Raw genomic sequence first — 8,547 nt, 5'->3', positions numbered from 1 at the left:
CATTATGGTGAGTTGTGTAACTGTTTCATTATATATTACAATGTAATATTTATAGAACTAAAGTGCACAGTAAATGTAATGTGCCTGAATCATCCCAAAACCATCCCCTCTACCCTGGTCCCTGAAAACTGTCTTCCATGAAACCAGACCCTGGTGCCAAAAGGTTGGGGACTGCGGCTCTACTTCCTCTGAGGGGTCTTCCCTCCACTGACGCAGTCCAGCGTCCCTTCCTTTATGCGTGGCCAGGCTTGCATCCTCTGCAGAGCTCCAGTGGTTTTCTCCATGTGTGGGTTTCTAGTTTCAATCAAGTTTTGGTCTCAGTGCTACATTCTCATGAAAACCATTGACAACTAGTGTCCCTCATGAGGTTCTGGCGTAACCGATGAGCAAAGCAGAGTTGTTCCTGTCCCCATGACGTCCAGAAAACCCTTCCTCTGAGCAAGTGCCCCATGAGATAGCAGCTCCACAGGATGTGTAAAACAAAATCCAATTTTCATTTCTTCTTGCTCATTTTCTTTTTTTTTTAACCTCTATTCTGGGAATTTGATGTGCATTGTTGGGGCCTTTACCCATTACTTTTTTTTTTTTTTTTTTTTTTGAGACGGAGTCTCGTTCTGTCGCCCAGGCTGGAGTGCAGTGGCCAGATCTCAGCTCACTGCAAGCTCCGCCTCCTGGGTTTACGGCATTCTCCTGCCTCAGCCTCCCGAGTAGCTGGGACTACAGGCGCCCGCCATCTCGCCCAGCTAGTTTTTTGTATTTTTTAGTAGAGACGGGGTTTCACGGTGTAGGCCAGGATGGTCTCGAGCTCCTGACCTCGTGATCCACCCGTCTCAGCCTCCCAAAGTGCTGGGATTACAGGCTTGAGCCACCGTGCCCGGCCTTACCTGTTACTTTATCTTCTTGTAAGAGCAAGTAACTCTGTGATGTCCCTCAGTATATTGGATTATGTTGTAATGAAATTAGCAAAAATGCCAGGTGTGGTGATTCACGCCTGTAATTCCAGCACTTTGGGAGGCCAAGGACATGGATCACCTGAGCTCAGGAGTTTGAGACCAGTGTGGGTAACATGGTGAAATCCTGTCTCCACAAAAAAAAAAATTAGCAGGGCATGGTGGTACACACCTGTAGTCCCAACTTCTCAGGAGGTTGAGGTTGAAGGATCACCTGAGTCTGGTTAGTTGAGGCTGCAGTGAGCCACGATTGCACCACTGCACTCCAGCCTGAGCAACAAAGTGAGACCCTGTGTCTCACACACACTCACACACACACACACACACACATACACACACATACACAAAGAAAAAAACTAGCAACAAAGATGTTGGCCTCTATTCTAGTTTGATCAGTAAGTGCCTTTCATACTGGGACCATCCCCTTTCCCATTTTGCATTTCTTCCTGAGTTTCAAAAAAGCAAATGCTTTTCTAGGATCACAGTGATTCATGAAACAATTAAAATTTGTTTTTTGCACCTTGCACCTTTGCAAGCAAGCTGTATACCTTGCCAGCAAGCTCTGTCCTGCTATAACCCATTCAGGGCCCAAGGGACACTCCCAAGTGGGCAGTGGCATCTTCATGTTAGAGCTGAGGACACTGAGGCATTTTTAAGAAAACGTAGAAAACCTTGCAGAGAATGACGATGTGGAGAGGGGAGGAGAGAGAGGAGCCCCACAGCCATGTGGATCCGGCCCTGCAGGCCTCATCCCTGCGGGCCCCATCCCTGCAGACCCCGTCCCCATCCTGAACCCGACCTGGACTGGCGTGAGGTCATTGGAAGTCTTTTCTTAGTCCACTCAGAATGTGTGTTTCTCTCCCTGTGGAAATGGAAAGAATTTGTTTAAGGGGTGCCACCTGAAACCCACCAGAGCAGTGGGTAATGTGAGGATCGTGTCCTCTGTTACCTTCCTAAGGAACCGCATGTGCTGATCTGTGGCTCTTGCGGCCCCTGAATTTCCAGGAAGGGACTGGTCCCTCTCCTGTGTTGCCTCTGTCTGCTGACACCCACTATATGGCAATAGGATGGATATGTGTGGGCAGGGGGTCCAACCATAATAGGCAATGGGAAATTCAAAATGTCCCAGAACCCAGAAATTTTGCCTCACTTAGTGTTTGGTCTGCAGCATCCCAGCCCCCTTTCTCACGGTTCTTTCTCAACACCTCACAGCTCTAACTCTTGGCCTGTTCTTACAACCCTGAGTGGGGAGAAAAACAGCTCTGCCTCTCCTGTGCTCTGAGGGCTCTCTAGAACTTTCCCTCTAGACACAGGAAAGAGATGAACAATAACCGAATAATCGGGATGTTCTTGTTAGATGATCCAAAGCCCTCTGGGCTGCAGCAGAGGTTTTTCATTCAGGACACCCCAGCCTGGGCCCCTGCCCTGTCAGCATCCCCAGGCACAGACAGAAAAGGTGACGTTGCTTACATTCAGGCACAGACAGGAAATGTGACGTCGCCTGCATTCACATGATGTCTGTCTGTGTGGCGTGGGTCACTGGGTGGCTTTACTGAGAGCAGGGACATCGGGGATGGGTGTTCTGGGCATCTTAACAAAGGGAAAGTCAGATTGTTCCTACTGAAGCCCCTTCTCCTTTCAGCTCCCACCAAGACGGCCTGTCCCCAAGGGACTTGGAGTGGAGACTTGAGCCACCACCTGTCAGAGGTGCAGTCTTCACAGGCACAGCTGGAGCCAAGCACCCTGGTGCCCAAATGTCTGCAACTACAGCTAGATCAAGGGAATGGCTTGGCCAGGCAGGGCCTTTCCTCTACCACTTGCAGCTTCTCAGCCAATGCTGATTCTGGGAAACAATGGCCCTTCCAAGGTAGGGAAGGAAATGGTGTCATGAAGCTCTAATCCGGGTGTTGGTGGTCACGGTGCTGAGGGTGGAGGAGAGAATGGGACCACTCTGTGCTTCCTCAGGGTCAAGTTGAAATTCATGATGCTCCAACCCAGTGAGGTAAGCAAAGGCCTGGAGCTTAGAACCAAATCTGCTGTCAGGTCCTGGGTTTGCCACTTTCTGCTTGTTGACTTTAGCCAACTTTTTTGTCTTTTTGCTATTTACATCTCTGTTCCCTCATCTGAGATAGCTGAAAAATAATATCTACCTGCAATGGGAATATTATTATAATTTCCAAATGGTCTGATTCCATAAGAATTGCCCAATAAACCTATGAATAGGTGTTATCTAATCTTTTTATCTTTCTGCTAAATTTACACTTAGAAAGTGACTTCACGGATGATGTCTCCTGTGAGGTAGAGCAGTTATGAAGATCTCTGCTTTCTAGGGCCCCTCTTCCTTTCCTTTCTCACACAGACTCCTCTGCCAGTTTTCTTCCTCTCCTTCCCCATCCCTCATGAAGCCAATTTTCCCCTATTAGGCACTTTCAGTAACAACCTATGAGGCACATGGAGTAACAGTGTAAATCCTGGGCCCACACTCAGTCTCCTGACATGTCCAGCTTCCTCTGCTTTTTTTCCTGCTTTTGTTGAAATAAAAGGGCAACTTTCACATGGAAAGTGTCCACATCANAATTTACACTTAGAAAGTGACTTCACGGATGATGTCTCCTGTGAGGTAGAGCAGTTATGAAGATCTCTGCTTTCTAGGGCCCCTCTTCCTTTCCTTTCTCACACAGACTCCTCTGCCAGTTTTCTTCCTCTCCTTCCCCATCCCTCATGAAGCCAATTTTCCCCTATTAGGCACTTTCAGTAACAACCTATGAGGCACATGGAGTAACAGTGTAAATCCTGGGCCCACACTCAGTCTCCTGACATGTCCAGCTTCCTCTGCTTTTTTTCCTGCTTTTGTTGAAATAAAAGGGCAACTTTCACATGGAAAGTGTTCACATCAGTGTCTTTTATGAAATTCCATTTAGTTCAAATTCTCCACTCATGTCCACGGCCATGTCCTCAGTTTCCGTCTCCCAGGGATCCACTTCCGCTCAGATTTCCTTAAAACCTGGGTCGTGTTCATTCTCACTCTCCGTCCCACTCAGTATCTCCTCCTGGAGCCCCTGGGGCTGCCTGGTGGTCATCTGTCAGGCGATGCCCTCAGCTGAGGAATGAGGGGACCCCCGTCCTCAGGAGGAGGGAGGGTTGCGTGAGATAACGAGCACCATCTGGGTCCGTGGAGAGGACACATAGAAGGTGCTCAGGGAGTGTTGGGGGATATGCAGTCCCTGACACATGCCAGGATGACTTATTTAAACTGATTTCTTCCCACTGGACTCTCCTTTACATCTCTGTGGATTCTCACACCTCCAGCCAAGACTCACCCCACTGGCTCAGACACACTCCCTCTTGCTCACTTTCCCTGGAGTCCAGAGCCTGAACCAGGCACCAGGTAAGAGGACAGAGTGAATGCTTTTTGTTTCATTAATATTTTCCTTCACCTGGTGGTTTCTCCCTGCTGTCTACCAGGTCATCTGTTTCTCCCACACCGTTTCTTTCTCATTCTTCTCATGTCTCTAATTTTTTTTCCCATTTCAATGGACCAGAATAGTGATAACACTGTTACATTCAATCTCTCCCAAATCCCTATATGATATTTTTCCTTTAAATTAACATGTACAGATATTGCATTTATATCATTTGTCGTATTATGTGTGACTATGTATATCTGGTGTGTATACTACATAGGGTGTATATATATGCAGTAGATCATATAATGATGCAACTTTTGTAAATTCTCTAGGTTTAGTCTTCCTGATTCTTTCCTCTCATCAGCTGCTGTCACCTCTGTCTGGTCTCACCTCTGTGCCACATGGGCTGCCACCCTGCCAGGCCCTTCCATTCCCATCTCCTCTTTGAACCCAGCTCTGATTTAACTTTGGTTTTTGTAATCTCTGCTCTCCCCAAAGCATAGCCTACATACAGTGTTATTTCCTTGCCTTTGCCTTATCTACCTGGAAGCTATTTGTGTTTCTTAATCCTGTGTTTCTTGAATATTGTTGTGAATTGGCAGTGCCTTTGACTCCTGGCAACCTTACCGTTGCTCAGTAATGTAGGAAAGATCAAGAAAAAAGAAAATATTAAAGTGACTCTATTAGCTTCCCCTCACCCTTTGGACTTTCTTCTCCAAGGCCACTTTCCTGATTTGTCGTCCTCTGGGTGGAAGAGAAAGTCACCGTAAGATCATGGATGCCAGTGGATCCCATTGGCTGTGGTTTTAATTTCAGAGCTGGTTTTACAGCCCTCCCTGGGGATGAAGAACCCTCCCCAGCTGGGAGGTGATGCACTTGAAGGCTCAGCAGACAACACACAAGGGCATCAAGTCATTGGCCAGATTCATGCCTCCAGTGTCCTGGAACCGAAGATCATCAAAAGAAAACTCCCGCTCAGCAAGTGGAGACTGGCATGCAGATTCCCTGGCCTACAAGCTTAGGGTGCAGAGGTAATCACATCTATGGCTGATAACTGCACTCCTTATTTCTCTGTCTATAGTGACAGTTCATTCTCCCACTGCTTTTTCTCTCCCGTTTGTTCTCTCCAACAGCTGCTCTAACCTCTGTCTGGTGTTACCTCTGTGTCCCACGGGCTCCCACCCTGACATGCCCTTTCTGTCCTCATGTCCTCTTTGCTCTCAGAACTCTGCTCTACTCCTTCTTCTAGTGTCTTGACAGTCCCTCTCGTGGCCACGGGAGAGCCAGGCCTCCTTGTCCTCATCCAAGTGCATAGTTTAAGCTGCTGAACACAGGGTCGTTTGCCTGGAATCACACATTCTCTTGGGAAATTTACCTTTCCTCCCTGCATCCCCAACTCCATTGCCTCTTTCTGCAGAAATCATTGCTTTAATACACCATTTACACATAGATTTTCCTTTTGAGTCCTCTTTTGAGAAATCCAACTAAGTCAACTCTTAATCATCACTTGTTCATCTGAATGAGAAGTGTTAAAACTACGCACAAAGAGCCCCACATAGGTAACTAAATTAGAACCAGAGTCACAGGTGGGGGTTCCCTACTGGCCTGGAGTCAGGTTTGTCTTTAGCCCCAGATGTGCAGCCTAGTGTCAATGTGGATCGAGTTGCAGGGTCTCAGTGTTCTCACCTCATGGACTCACTTGAACTGACATTAACTGAGGAACATTTATGACATTGTAAAGCGACATCAGTTCTAAAGTGCATGCAGAGGGCAGGACTTCCAAACTGCATATGTCCATGAGGTTCATCATTGCAACCTCTCTCCTTTTTATTCTCATTTCCACTTCTACAAGTCCAGTGAAGGGTCTAAAATGCAAGTCAGATGCATCTTGAGGCCAGTGTATATGAGAGAGCATTTTATGAATTGACATTGAGAAAAGTGACTCCAGGACCAGCTTTATGCATACACAAGATGACAGACAAGAATCTTTCTACATGACAATCTTTACTTTGGCCCAGCCCAATTGATAAGAGAGAGATTGAACTGAAATTGTCAGGGAGAAGGCTACAATCCATGGAACCACTGGGAACAAAGCCAATTATGAGATAAATGGGAAAAGGAAAGAAAATGATGGGAAATTGGGCTGATCTACTTAGTATGTCTACATTCCTGCTGCCACGTAATAAGCACCTGGTGAGATTTCAATTAAGATGAATGCCTTGAACTCAAACCTGGAGATTCTCACTTACATGGCCTGGGGTGTGGTTTGAGCATTTGTAGTTTCAAAATGCTCCTGTGTGATTCTAATATGTGGCTAAAGATGACAAGGACCCTGGTCTACTATGACCTCAGGTTACCAACATGGAAGTGCCCCATATGTGTGGCTACTCCACAGAAAAGGCTGAGTATCCATCAGCCTTTGATGGGATCTGTATTCCCCTCTCAATAGTACTGTTTCTATAACATAGAAAAAAATCAAGAAGGAAAAACAAGAAAATTAACAGATTAGACTTTTAGCCTCTGCTTGAAGCACACTTCCTCAATTTTGAATAAAAGATAAGAAATAGTCATTATATTAATACCTAATGCACAGAAATAATGCCTCCCACATTACATATAGTGGAATTTAGTATTTTCTTTTGCATGTTAAAAGAAAACTTCCACTTTACATTTCCCCACACCGATTTTATAGCCCACTCATGGACTCACCACTGCCATGTGAAAACTTTACTTTTGGTCAATTATTGTCCTTCCACAAAATCCCTAAAGAGAACTCATTGGTCTCACTTTCCTGAAGAGAATACAGTAACACAGTAAGACTGAAATTCTGCAGGAGATTGTGTATGAATACTTCTTCATGCCTCTCTTCACATTGGCATAAAATATTAAACACAAACCTTTCCCAAAATGTACTTGGGGAAAACAGTAAGTGGGAGGGGAGAAACTAATGCCTTCCACTTTGTACTTCAGAGTTTCCTTGCTCTAGATATTGAGAATGTTTCTAGAAATGCCTTAAGGTGGAACCAGATGTGGAACAACTTCAGGGCATTAGGGAGAATAAGTTGGGCCGTGGTTACAGCCCCGCTCTGTCTTTCCTAACTCCATTTTGAATCTCTTTTTTTTTAAATTCTGTTTCTTTCCTGATTCCCTTTGGACAAATACTTATAATTATATTTGTTTCATTTAATTTTTTTAACCAACCAAAGAAGCAGAAACAACTTCATATTTATTTGTAAAACCATATTCTTGTCCTAGCCAAAGTCACCCAACCGCTTCTTGTGACTGTTGAGACCTCCAGATTGCAGCCTTTCCTCTCGCTTTCTCTAATCTTTATTGAAACGGTGTTAGGGGTGGATTCTAATTCCGGGGTCATCAATAGCAAGTCATGTGCCCTTAGTTCAATCTTACCCCGGTGGCATCACTACTCCTCTGTTGTAACAGAGGGAACTGGACGTGGAGCTCAGACGTTGTCTGAGGTCCCTGCTGCTTCTCACATCCGGGGTTCTTCCCATGGCCCTCCCGTTCCTCCCTGGAAAACTAGGACATGGAGTCGTAAGGGGTGGGTTTCTCTGCAAAGGGTCCTCTCCTTCTGTTCCCCTCTGTTTCTTAGCAGGCATGATGGATGCTGAGCACATCCTCACTGGGAGGAAAAGCCATTACTCTGCTCCAGACAGAGGGGATCAGGAGGAAAGGGACTGATGTTCCCCGCTGCTGGTTGGGCATAGGTGGGGTCCTTATATCCTGCACCCCAGAATGAATGGAAGTTCAGGAGTGTTTTCTTCTCACTTGTGGATGGCACTTCCTCCTTCAGCCATCCCGCGGCTCACCCTTCAGTTCATCCTCCCAGCGGGAGATCAGTTTGCCCCTGACATATCACTACTTAGCAATCCCTCCAGACACAGGCATCAGGAGGACCTGACACAAATGCTCATTTGATTTTTTCTCTCTCTCCCCTACAGATACCAAATACTGCTGGAAGGATGCAAAGGATGAAAGGATGTCACAAAAGTAGCTTTTCCACTTGATGAAAACAACTAAAACAGCAAAGCAAGTTCAAATCCAAACACAACCCTGCAGGGATCCTTCACTGAGGATTGAAGTTTAGACACAGAATACTCTTCATTATTTCAACCCACTACATTCCTTTGATTTGAGAAGTCACAGTTCATCCCCTCCAATTGTGATCAATG

General features: G+C 45.9%; 1 long non-coding RNA gene across 1 annotated transcript; it reads left to right on the top strand.

The window, feature by feature from the left end:
* The first annotated feature begins 2,599 nt into the window (after positions 1-2,599).
* On the top strand, positions 2,600-8,353 carry LOC108525607 (uncharacterized). The gene is made up of 3 exons (XR_001884305.1): positions 2,600-2,817; positions 5,174-5,388; positions 8,317-8,353. It is a non-coding gene; the product is annotated as an uncharacterized LOC108525607 (long non-coding RNA).
* The last annotated feature ends 194 nt before the right edge of the window (positions 8,354-8,547 follow it).

Source organism: Rhinopithecus bieti, unplaced genomic scaffold (assembly GCF_001698545.2).
Source record: "Rhinopithecus bieti isolate Rb0 unplaced genomic scaffold, ASM169854v2 scaffold_76191, whole genome shotgun sequence".
Taxonomy (NCBI): domain Eukaryota; kingdom Metazoa; phylum Chordata; class Mammalia; order Primates; family Cercopithecidae; genus Rhinopithecus; species Rhinopithecus bieti.
The sequence above is the reverse complement of the archived record's forward strand: the minus strand, read 5'-3'. Positions and strand labels throughout refer to the sequence as shown.